Genomic DNA, 13630 nt, shown 5'->3' on the forward strand with positions numbered 1-13630 from the left:
AACATTTATTCATTGACAGTAGTGCAAAAATAAACTCTCTTTTCAAATCTATCTTGACTCCTGCTGGCATCATAGACACAACCCTGTAGTTTTCTTGGAAATAATGAAAATTAGTTGCTACTGCCTTTTGCTTTGAACATCCAGCATACAAATTCCTAATGGTCTCTTCTATCTCTACTGAATTGCATCCAACCTATTTATCTTCTCAAAATTAGCCAAGAGACAAAACAGTATATCTACAACAGATATATAGTATTCACTATGAGCACCAACAGATTTAAAATAGTGACATCTCTGTTCCACACGGTCTTCTGTCACTACCAAGTTATGCTACCTACCCATCCTCAAGATGTATGGAAGCTATACAGTCATGTCATTTGCTATTCTAGGGAGCTTGAGGGTTCTGCAAAGTATCTTAGCTGCTCTAGTACTGCATTTTTCTGGACAGAGAGCTTCCATGTTATTCCTGGAATCTATTGGTGTCATTCTCCCAACTTAGGAGTCACAGCTTCAAGTGATCCTACTTCCACTTGAGACCACTTTATGTGTATAGTTCCTCCTTCAGGCCCTAGTATTTCTGCAGCTTTTCATATTCCTCCTTCCTGATATTGATTTCACTTGGCACCACTACATCTATCACTCCTGCTGCCTCCTGGTCCTTGTCTATTACCACAATGTCTGGTATTTTATATGTATTTCGTCTCTCTCTCTCTCTCTCTCTCTCTCTCTCTCTCTCTCTCTCTCTCTCTCTCTCTCTCTCTCTCTGTAGGTGTGCATTTATAATATGTATATATTATATATAAAATAATCTATCTAGTTTCAGAGATTAATGCTGTCTCTGGGAATCCATATATATAAAATTGATTCTTCAACTCAAGTTAATTTCAACTATAAATAGAATGCTTAAGAAAATCAGTACTGCCTGGCAAATTATGTTTTTGTTATTCATCCCTTCTAGGTTTCAACACACACTGTCTTGGCTACAGCATTTTAAATAAGCAATAGCGATATTTTTAGATTTTGGGGAGAGATCCTAGTAAAAAGATACTGTGATTTGAAATCCTTTAATAGAAATACTCTGACTTTGTTCATACAAGAAAAATAAGTCTGAAGGTACTGATTTATCATTTATTTTTCACAAATCATGTGGTCATATATACAACTCTTTTGATCCCATTTTATTTTAATTGCTGTGAGAAAAACTATATGTCTTCTCCTTGCTTAGTTTAAGATGCCTGACTTCCAAACAAGACAGCAAGGCAGAAGTCCAGCTTCAGATGACAGATTCAATATTGTTTGGGTCAGTTCCATCCAAAGAGATTAATAAAGGCTCTTCCACATGATTGTACACAGTTTGTGAATATTTTTTTTATTTTTATTTATTTATTTAATTTGTCAAGTGATTATTAGATAATAGGTATAAGTATAAACATGGTTATGAATACATGAAATGGATACGTTTAAGAAAAAAATGACAGAATAATTTTGGCTTATCGTTCTTTGCAGATATAGCTACCATGTTCTCTCTCTCAACACATAATCCTATGAATTTCTTCTAAACTGGAAGATATAAGAAGCAACTTAAAGTTTGCTTTCAAACAAATTTTTAAGTGTGAATGCAAGATTGGTAACATATAATGTGTTTTACACATGTGCTGCATATTTACTGGTGGATTTTTCTGTATTAGTTTATTTTTAGAACTCTCTTGACAAAGGAACATTATTTCAAAGTATTTTTAACTGGCACTTTAGAATCCCTCCCTTGTTTTTTCTCTCCAGTTTTAGGGCCAATCCCTCCTTTTTTTCTCTCCCTGGGGCACCTTCTGAGCAATGCCTATGAGTGTTGTAATGAGCAATATGCTCCATATTCCCAAGCCTATGCTATTTTGGGAACTTTTTAAATATTTGTCTTTTTTTTCCCTGATCCCCACCACATACCATATATAGGAGTGCTACTGAAGGTTTGCTTAAAACATTGAAAAGCACTTGTCAAACAACATTTTTCCCCCCTGACTATTTTGTCCCTTATTTAAAACTTAACTCAGATAAGGAGCTCCTATATCCACTTTCAGTGGCAACAAGCAAGGCTTTTGTGACACACATATTACAGTATCGGACGAGCAAAACTAGCCCTTGTTACCCATGAGCTGCTAAAATTAGCAAGTTTAACTCACACTTTCTCACATAGACATACACAAACAAATAAAGCGAGATGAAAAAAATCAGTGTATCCCACCCCAAAACTGAATAGTACCCTCAGATGGAGTGGCATAAGCATATTTCTCCCCTCACCTTCCCATCCGAGGTGGATAATCTTTCAGCCTCCCTGGTTAAACAACAATGCCTTCATACAGCCTTTTAATGCAAGGATGGTTATTACTGGTTAATATGAATCCGTTACAGTAAAAAGAAACCTTTTCTTCAGAAACACAACTCTCTTCTTTGGAATTATTTTGATTTCTTGGTTATTTTTCTGGCAAGCTCAGATGCCATCCTGGCACACTATGTTTGCTCTAATAATTGGCCCCAAGAGAGAGGTTTGGAAAGTAGCATGCAAAGGAAGAGCAGAGGTTTCCTTCAGCAAGGACATAAAAGCACTGTCCTGTTTTAAGGGATTTAGCTTGTTAAATCAACCAAGCAACAATTCCCATCATGCCCTCCAGCATCACAATGAGATCTCTTGGTGGCAAGGATTTAGGATAATTTTCTTCTATGTTTCTAAAGATAATCTGAGATATCGAAAGACTCACAGGTTGTAGATGGCTGATTCAAATCTTTTGACATTTCTAACCCTACTAGGACCACAATGGTAGTTATTTCAAATGCTTTTAATTTTTCTGGTAACATTGCACAGTAGACACCAAAGATCAGAGGTGAAATCACTCACAATTTTTTCTTCAAGTTAATATAAAAGAGATAACAATTTATAAAACAAACCATAAATTCATCTGTATGGTAACACTATTTTGTCAGTTACAGCAACAGATGAGTCTCTTTTAAGTCACGCTGACTCCTTTGGCCTTCTTAGGTACATGGGCAGTAATGCAAAAGTGGTTTGCCACTGCCTTCTAGCATGTTCTTTTTGACTTCCTAGCCCACAGTCCTGGTCTTCTGAGGTCATCTCCTATCCAAGGACCAATCCTGCTCAGAAGCTAAATCCAGACAAGGTAAATCAATTTAATCAAGATGGACTTGGATCTGAACAGATGGGGAGGCAAGACTGGACAATATAGTGCTGTACAGACTAGGTTTAAGTATTTAAAAATTGGTTCTTAATGTTTCTCTTTAATTTTATGTTTTGTTTTTGATTTTTTTCAGGGGAGGTGTCATTTTTCCTTTTCTCTTTCCTCCTCAATGGTTTTATAATGGGTTTCCTCTTTTTCCCCCTCACTTTGTATTTTGTCATGTAACACATTAGGTTTCTTTTTTATAGTATTTTATACAATAGTAATATAGTTGTATGGTTATGCTGCTTTTTGATTACATTAAAAATGATAATTAATATTTTTAAATAAATATTAACTGCTAATATTTTTAAAGTTAAATAAAATTATGCTTTAAAAAAGTATTGGCCAGATGCTTATCCTTGCTTGAACAAATACTTTATAAAAGTACCGAATACAAATCAATATTGCCTGTATTACATACTTACATCCAAATACCTCTTTCTACAATGGTATATTGACTTGTTATATTATCCTGGAGTGACAGATTGTTCTTTTAATTCTTTTAATAATTTTTTCTTTTAACTTCCACTAGGGGTCTCCCACTCTGGTCTCAGGTGGGAATTTAGCCTTACTTTATTTTTAAAAAGTATATGGCCATCTATTTTAAACAAATAACTATGCCCAGCTGACAAACAGTACACAGAAAACTCATTTTATACATCAAAATAGAACAAAACAAACTCATATTAAAATAATAATACAAAAACCAAAGAAATAAAGAAGGCATTCAAAATAAGTTACAATTGCAACAACTTACAATAACATTTTCTTTTCATCCTGGTGCTAAAGCCCTTCACATAGAAAAATAAATCAATCAGATCCTAGGTCCAAGCCTGATTTAAAATATGCTACTCTTTTCTTCAGTTTATTTCCTGAACCTTTCAGGCAGCATCAATTTTTAACATCTGTTTCATTTTGACCACAAGAGGAACAAAACAAACAGGAAAGGCTGTAGAAAGCTAACAAAGTAGATATTTTAAAATAGGAAGCAATGGATTTTCAAACTTTGCTCTGAAATACATACTTTCTTCAGCAACTATAAACTCTGCTAATCTTATCACATGATAGTAGAAAGACATAGAGATCTTTCATGTCTTCAACTTACATGTAACTTTAACTAAGCATGTTGGGTTTCACCTTGACTTCTTGAATACTTGAAATGATCACTAAAAGGCATAATCTCCTATGCTGGCTCACTACTCATAATTACTGCAAACCCTTCAGGAAAATTGATTGGATGTAATGGATTTTTTTCATTTAGAAACTTTTGATAATCTTCCAGGAATCTTCGGTCTTTCTTTGAAAACTGCTGCAGTAAACAGTACCACCACAGAGTTTTGACAGCATGATCTTTCATTTTCCAAGGCTTTTAGTACTCTAAAATATCATGTTGTAATAAATTTTATTAAAACTGTGCCATATTCTGTACTTTAAAAAATCCAGAAGCATAACCAAATGCTGTAATAAGAAAGTTTTCAAAGGGAAAAAAATAAAGCCATACAATCTACAAGACCTTATTTCTGCTAGCAATGGAAGGGTAAAGCCTTTTTTTTTTTTTTTTGGACATTTGCAACACTGGGTTGGAATCCTACTCTGAATCAAAACCAGTTCAACACTGATATTACAGGTGCTCGGTAGAAAGGTGCTTTATCCCTAAGCTATGCCTAAGCTATGATAATAAATTAAAAGATTACCTTTCTGGTTTGTCAAGGAAAAGCTGAATATCACAGAGTTACTACAGCCAATTCAGCACTTGCTCAGTATAATTGCAGAATGAGAAATAAGCCTTGGTCATGTTGCTTTAATTCATTTTCCACAGATATGACGTCAATCTGGCTGCCAATCTTTCTGATGCTTTTATATGAAATCTGAAATACAAGCAAAGAGACTGTTTGGTCATTGTTTAGCTATTTGCAGAATGGTCAGATCAAAACATGTCATTCAATACCTCACTGTTATTATTTAAAAGTATCCTCATGCATCAATAAATATTTGATCAAATTAATGAATTTTAATGGGGAAAAAATTCTCTTTAGGCCAAGATATTCTGCTAGAGAAAAGGATTTTCAAATATTATTACAGGTCAGAACCTCTATGGTTCCAAAAATGATACTTCCGAAAGACATAGCAGCAGCTTCCCTGAACAACTATTGTGCCAGGAATTTTCATAGCTATTGCTTTGGGAGGAAGTTGAAACCTTGCTGAACATGATGGTTATGGCATACATACTAATTAAAAATATGCTGGATAAATAATAGAATATAAAATTGCCAGCATTTTGAAATCTTTTGCAATTTGGTTCAGTGATTTGCAAGATTCTCGTCTCAATTTACACCTAGAAGAGCATGCCAAGGGAAGTACATACAAAAATGTTATGACTCCCTTCAAAATTCAAGCGAGCAAAACAGAAAGCAGCCGTTTCAAAAGTAAATCAAACAGAAAGAAGTCTCACAAGATAACGGCTGTCATAAATTACAATCCACAGTAACAATCTTTGCTCTGTTCGGCAAACCAGTCCTGGCAAAAAATCTCCAAGCCTCAGAGCTTTTGCTGTATCGTCTTCACGCAATAAGTCACTTTGTTCCTGGCAAATTTTTCCAGGCCAGCTGTGTCCTTTTATACTCATTGAGGCAACGTGCTAATTTCCTTAATTATTGACTCGCCCTCCTCCTTCGTTCTAACTGAGTTTGCCTCCTTAATCGTCTTCTGTTCCTTACATTTAACCACAAGTTTTCCAAATTCTCATCTCCACTAGAAGACTCTCTCAAAACTTCCCTGTCAGCCATTCCCGGCTGTTGATCAGATAAGGAACCAGAGGAGGTCAAAGGTCCTGACAATTCTAATACATCAGGTCTGTCTTCCTTTGTCACATCCATCTCCTCATCCTGGTTACTATTCCCATCACTGAGCTCTGCCGGCTCATATTTTTCTGCCACGTCCTCCTCACTTGAACTCATATCAGCCACAGGAGCTGAATCCAAGCCCGAGCCACAACACAAAAATATATTGTCCAATTTTAAAAAAATATATTTGTGAAGCATAGTTGATGCATGAAAACAAATGCACTGGAAAAGAGGGTATACAAAACTACAGGCAGCAATTTGTGCAAACATTTTCTGCCAAACCAAATTTGGGGAAAAAATGGGCCAGATTTGCAGTTCACAATAAAAGAAATTCAGCAGAATCAAATTGATAATAATCAGAAATAAGGCATGAATGCTTCCTCATCCCCCCCCCCCATTTTAAAAAAAAGAATCAAAACTAGCATAGCTGGAAGATTTTCAGTACAAAGAAGCAGTTCATTTCCCATTTACAAAACATTTGAAACTAAACAAACTTTCAAATGGCACAGGTGTAGACTTAATACAACAGCTGTGTGTAAAAATTATGCACACACAAAAGAGGATCTTGTGTATGCCTTAATGATGGATGGTTGAAACTACACAAACATAAAAATCCAATCTAAAAAGGAGTTCTTCATGGATGTGGCACAGTAGTCCTAACTCTCATAAACACCCCAATAATAGAAACAGGAATATCAGATTTTACTAACTAAAAAGAAATCTGCCTTTTAACACATTGTGATTTTTTTTTATTATCTTAAATCAAAATGAAAATTGCCACCTCCAGGAAATTATGTATAAAACAAGTACTTATTTGTTGCAGAGAATCAAGACATAATCCTAAAAAAGACTGAATAACATTCTTTCCTATCATTTAACTGAAACCTACATTGTTCACCACAAACACTTTTTAAACTTCAAAGACTTATTCATCTAGCTAGAGTATCATGTGGAATACATTTGAACAAATGTCATAGTCTGTTGCAACACCAAATAGACAGCTAACAACCAGGTTCCTAACTTATCAAATACAATGATTCACTTAATTACTGTGGCAAAATGGGGGAAACTCACTTAACAAATGTTTCACTTAAGAACATAAATTTTGTGCTCAATTGTGGTCATAACTCGAAGGCTACCTGTATATGGATTATTCCACCACAGTTTCCATGCAAGCTTTCCAAGTTTGTGTTATAATCTTCCCTAAACACCTACACTATGCTGCTTATAAGCGTGCAGAAATATATGGTACAAATTGATCAAATGGTCCCCACCATAGATAAATATATAATAAATTTTTCCTTGCTATAGCAACGACTATTGAATAGAGTCAATCTTGAATTATACATTAAACCAAACTATTGCGCAATAATAAATATCTGATTTTAGATAAAATCAGAACTTGTTACAGTGGATACAAGACAGATGATTCCCCCAAAGGCCAAAGTCTATGAAACACTACAGTCACATGCGGTAACTGAAAGTGTTCTGCATCAAAGGAAAGCGGAATTGAGTGGCTTTTCCCTTCTTAGCCACTTCCTTCTTTCCAAAACGTTCGCACATTACATATCCCTTCTGCAAAATAACTGAATCCCAAATAAGAGAGGGCCGGGAAAGTCGAGGGGTGGCATTTTGCAGGGAAAATCAGCTATGTAAAAAGCACTTTGTTTTCCTCCGTCTTTTTTGTTGTTGTTGTTGTTAAAGCATTGGCCCTAAAAAGTGTTTTTTAAAAAAGAGAAGGCATTGGGTAACAGTATGATATATTTTGTTATAGGAAGATTTCCTCAGCTTGTTGCCCACATGAATAGGATTATAACGAATAAAATGTGAAACGATATAGATTAGCAATACTCTTAATGATATCAAATCCTGTTTATTCAAATACCTATTTATTACACTGCAAAATATACAGAAGCAAACATCAATTCAGTGTTTATATTGTATTTATGCAATAACTTTCACATGTCCAAAGTATCACACAGATATTATATAAATATGATGGATATAGGAATTATAATGTTTCTCCATTACTTGTGTAGGAAACTTATTCCATTTTTTCTGTGTCCCTGAGTAACAAATGGTTTTCCAGCCTTTAGCCTTGCTTGGCTGCATTGAGTGAAGACAAATTATCTTGAGCTGCATGCAAAATATATATTTAATGTATACAAATAAAAAACTTCCTTTATTTTTTAATTATCTTGTGGGCCCACTTTACTAGAGCCATGGGTTGGACACACCTACTGTAAGGTCTGTTTTAAATAAAAGTGTTTTATGTCTATCATTCTATGTCTAATACTACAGAGAAATAAGCTTCAATCCATTTGTGCCCCCAAAACATTCAGATCAGTGGTGGGATTCAAACAAAATTACTACCGGTTCTGTGCGCGTGGCTTAGGGGGCATGGCATGGGAAAGGTATTGTAAAATCTCCATTCCCTCCCTACTAATCTGCTTTCCAGCTCCATTCTCCTGTGAAGGGCAACAAAAAAGACCCAGCCGATCAGCTGGGACTCGGGAGGCAGAGAATAGATGGAGGCGGGGCTAGTCAGAGGTGGTATTTGCCAGTTCTCCAAACTACTCAAAATTTCCGCTACCAGTTCTCCAGAACTGGTCAGAACTTGCTGAATACCACCTCTGATTCAGATATATTTACAACGCTGCAGTACAGATTTTCTTAGTGCTTCTGCTTAGAAGTATTAGATAAATTAATTTGCTAAAATCTGGTGTTATTTTATTTGTATAAACTCTTTATGGATTTTGTTAATGCTGTTTTTGTTGCTTTTCTTTCATATCCGATAATTATTTATTGATGAATATAATGAATGTTATGTAGTATTCTATTTTAATATTATTTGATGCCATTAGTTCAACACTTCAACAACTGGCCATCTAAAAACAGAAATGTATTTATCCCAGTGATGGGATTCAAAGATTTTTACCACCGGTTCGGTGGCCATGGCTTGGTGGGCGCACTTTGTGCACGTGTACGTACTTTGCATATGCACACGTGCCAAATGTGCACTTTGTGCAGGCACAGAGGCATTTGTGCAGGCGCAGAGGTGTTCCAACTCACCTCCTGCAAGTCTGCACTTTCCCTGCTGCTTCAGCAGCTGACGTGCAGCACTCTGCTGTGCCGCGCAAAGCAGCTGTGCTTCAAAAGCAGGGAATAAAGATGAGTATGGGAGCCCAGGTGGGTGGGTGGGCCCAACAGCAGAGCGGTGGAGAGAACCGGTTCCGTCTCCGCTGCTCATCACCACTACCAGCTCGGCAGAACCAGGCAGAACCGGTGGAATACCACCACAGATTTATCCCTAATATTATGAAGAGGACAAAAAAGGAAATCGTTTCATTTCTGCAATATGAATATGAATGAATCATTTACTAAGAAAAAAAAGGAGTGCCACAAATTAGGAAATGTAGTTATAAAAAAAAATCCTCAACTACCAAACTTGCTCTAACAATATTAATCCACCAAAGAAAAAAGTGACTCTTGTGGTATTACAAGCCTTCAGACACTTCGGTTGCTCATGTGAAGTAATCAACATTTATATACTACCCGTACTAAAAACCTCTTATCTGATTGTTTATAACCTTCATTTGGGTGAAAGGGTGCATCCTCAGTCAACAATTTTTGAATCAGTGTACCTTAAAATGAGCTAACTTATAGAATGCATCCAAAATCCAGGACCCATGATACCCATAGAATTGAAATTTGGGGAAATTGTGGCTGTTTCGGTGCTGCCATAATCAGCCATAGTCGCATGATTATCATTTCCAATGCTGCCTGCCAGCTTTTTGCAAGCAAAGTCAATGGGGAAGATGGCAGGAAGTCAAAAGTCATTCCCACTCCCATTGCTTTTTTGCCCACCCATGGTCGTTCCGTTAATTAGATGTATTTTTGTTACATTTAAACAGGAACAATGACTCAACAGGTCATAGATTGTCTAGTTTATACTAAAAAGATAGAAAGGGAATCCCTTAACTTTTTGAGCCACCTTTAAGGAACTTTCAGAGTTCAGATTGTAATCCTTTCCTCAGTTGCAAGTCAAGGGACATTCCTAAATTGTAATTATTTGAAGCAAGAGTTTGCATAAATAGGAAGACAAAGCCCAGTTTACACTTGTTCTAGTTTTAATCCTACAGTAGGGATGAAAAATCAGCTGGGTGACTTTGAGCCAGTCATTCCAACAAACAGATTTGTTGTTGTGGGTAAAAGAGGAGGAGGAAGGACTATTGATATGTTTGCCCCCTTGAATTGTATATGAAAAAAAGGTGGCATAAAATTCTATTTCCCAAGTGAAGTGGAAAACTTATCCCTATTGCACTGACTTTGAAGACACTTGGAAACCAAACTATTATCTTGGCACTTCCTGAGCCAGCTCTTTTCATCATGGTGTGAGGAAAAAGAAACCAACTGGTAAGTACATTTCTGAACCTTCAGGTGAATTATAAACGAAGTGTCCCTATTCCTTCAGTATATTCATGCTAGTACGAGGTGCAAAAACGGCTATACTCAAACATAAGTGTCATTCAATATAATGTATTTCACAGTATAAACCAATATGGTAGCAAAAAGGAATGTTGGCTTGAAAGAAAAATTTTAAATTAGAGACCAAGTTTGTGTAGAATGATTTTAGTTAAACTGGATTATGAGAATGCTTATGACAGAGTCATCAATATGTTCCAAAATGCCATGTGGATTCTGACATGGACTATAAGAGGAATAAATGGTGAGAAGCATGAATAAATATGAGATGAATAAAAGGAGGATAAAAACATTGTGTATAGTATATGAGTCTAGAAGAAAAAGAAGGACATAATAGATCTGAGTAAAATTATGTATATTGATCTTATGTAGGGGAGATTATTAATACAAGCAGGAATATTACTGTATATACTCGAGTATAAGCCTAGTTTTTCAGCCCATTTTTTGTGCTGAAAAAATCCCCCTCGGCTTATACTCGAGTCAGATCCCTCTGAAAAAAAATGGTGTGGAGTCGCGGCCTCCGGCGGCAGCGACTCCCAACAGCCTCAGCCGGGAAGGGAAAGGCAAAAGCGCTTTGCCTTTCCCTTCCCAAGGCGGCGGGACTGGGGCCGCGCCGGCGGTAGTGACTCCTGACTCAGGGGGCCTCCGAGGGAGGGGAGAGAGTGACCCGCTGTCATCATCATCTTCTTCTTTTGGGTTAGTGAATCAATTAAACCTTTCATGATAGTGAGATCGTTTCCCAAATTAATTATTTTTATTTTTGAAATTTACCAGTAGCTGCTGCATTTCCCACCCTCGGCTTATACTCGAGTCAATAAGTTTTCCCAGTTTTTTGTGTAAAATTAGGTGCCTCGGCTTATATTCGGGTCGACTTATACTCGAGTATATACGGTAAGTACATTGAGGGACTTGGTCATATCAGAGAATGAAAGATTTGAATTGCAAATCAATATATCTTGAAAAATAAATGGATTGAGCAGAAGGAAAGATCAAGAAATTGTGATTGGATGGAATGCTGAAATTTTCAAAAAGATAAGTGAGAAGCTTAAAAAATATAATACATGGCATGATAAATGGAAAAGTAAAAACAACAAAATTCATAAGGAAAGAACTACATGGAGATGTATAGTGAATTGTGTTCATCTAAAATAGCTTTAGCTGGGTTTTCTCTTTCTCTCATTATATGTCTTTAATTCTTCTGGTTTTGTATTTCTTATTCCTTTTCTGTACTTTACATGATGATGCTAATCTCAAACATGCATATATGTATGTACATATATAAAGCACATGGTACTATAACCCAAGACTTCATTATATTATTCATTGCATCTCTTTGATTCACTATTTTAATTAGACTCCAAATCAGTAGCCTCAGTGCCAATTTGTCTAAATTTCATACATTGCACAAATGAAACTGCAAGACTTTGTTCAAAAATAGAAGAGCCAATTAAAGCACATAAGCTCCTGGGATTTCAATAACATAAGTGGTTTTACAATAGCAATGAAACAGCACATTGGATACCTGAACTCAACTTTACATAGGAAGATTAAAAATCTAATAATAACACTGAACAGATTTTGTAAATAATCTATTAAAAAACTAAAAAAGTGGCACTCATGCCTTTTTGATCACGTGGGGATGCTGCAGTGATCATAAGTATGAAAAATTGTCATACATCACTTTTTTTCAGCACCATTCTAATTTCAAATGGTCACTAAACAAACAGTTGTAAATCAAGGACTACCTCTATTCTAGAAGACAACAAATTTAAGACTGTCTTGATATATTAAAGTTAGACTGAAAGTATCAGTATAAAATGTATCAACACAAATGCAAAATTCTTCACTTAAGAAAAAGTAAGATTTGTACAGGAATAGAATGGGTGAAAAATGAAAGTAGAAAAGATCTTGGAATAATAAGTAATCACAAGCTGAATATGAGTCAGCAGGTCTGCTAAAAAAACAAATGCAATTTTAAGCTGCTTGAAGAGAAATCTAATTTACAAGTAACTGGAAGCAACAGACACATACTCTGCGTGGCCAGACCTCATTTTCAGTACAATGTTCAGGTTTGGGTATATTTAGATTCTAAGAAAATTGGAATAATGCAGAGAAAAACAATCAGGACATTCAAGGAATTGGAAATTAAGTTTTATGAAGGGACACTGAAGGAACTGGGCCTTAAGAGACAAAGAGGAAGATTCTGAAAGAACATGAAAGATGATAAAAGCAGGTCATAAAATAAAAACTTTTACTGAAAAAGGTAGCAATCTCACAGAGCAGTGTGAAACAATGAATGTGTGTAGATATTAAAACTAATACAGTGAAGTTATACTTTGATAAGATTAACCAAATCTGAAATTGAATAGAAAAGGAGAAAAAGACCAAGGAAAAAACAGAGGTAATACTCTGCTCCTCTACAATACTCAGAAACAATGAAATGATTTACATTGATACATATACACAAAGAGAAAACATACACATAGTAGTGGTAGCATATGTTTATATATGGCATATTTTGTAACTGAATTTACACTAGATGGGAAAAGGGGTCTAGAAAATCGAGAAGAGTCAGAAATGGAAAGTGTTAGAAACAAAGGATGATGGAAGAGCAAAAACTGAGGTGATTAGAGGAATCTGACAGACAATATCAAAGAAGTAGAACTGCAGACAGAGTTGGGAGGGGAGGACGCAGAGTTAAACATGTCATCAGTTTAGAGTCCTTGTGTTGCCACAAGAGATCCAAGTCCAGCCCCCCTTTCGTTGACTCTTATCTAGTGCCAATTTAATTGATCAGATTCTATGTATAGATTTGAATAAATCATCTATGATGCAACTTTATGAATGATCCTGATTCTTTGTGCCCTACCAGTAGCATTTTATTATGTTTAAGGTGCATCTAATGAATCTGTCCTTCCATATAGAGCAGCATCCCCCAATCTTTTGGGCACCAGGGACCGGTTCCACAGGAAAAAAAAAGATTCCATGGACTGGGAGAGGCATGATTTTGCATGTTACCTAGATCCTGCACATGCACAGATGAAGCATTGCTCAATTATATGGTCCAGTTCCCAA

General features: G+C 35.9%; 1 protein-coding gene across 1 annotated transcript in view; it reads right to left on the minus strand.

Moving 5' to 3' along the window:
- INPP4A (inositol polyphosphate-4-phosphatase type I A) overlaps positions 1-13630 on the minus strand; it is a 105387-nt gene that overhangs the window by 63531 nt on the left and 28226 nt on the right. Inside the window, exon 2 of the mRNA XM_087967691.1 lies at positions 4922-5095. The gene's annotated coding sequence lies outside the window, so the exon portion shown is untranslated. The remainder of the gene's footprint in view (positions 1-4921; positions 5096-13630) is intronic.

The sequence above is a fragment of the Notechis scutatus genome, chromosome 5 (genome assembly GCF_049901735.1).
Source record: "Notechis scutatus isolate UNSWTSFEM ecotype Mainland chromosome 5, rNotScu1.2, whole genome shotgun sequence".
Taxonomy (NCBI): domain Eukaryota; kingdom Metazoa; phylum Chordata; class Lepidosauria; order Squamata; family Elapidae; genus Notechis; species Notechis scutatus.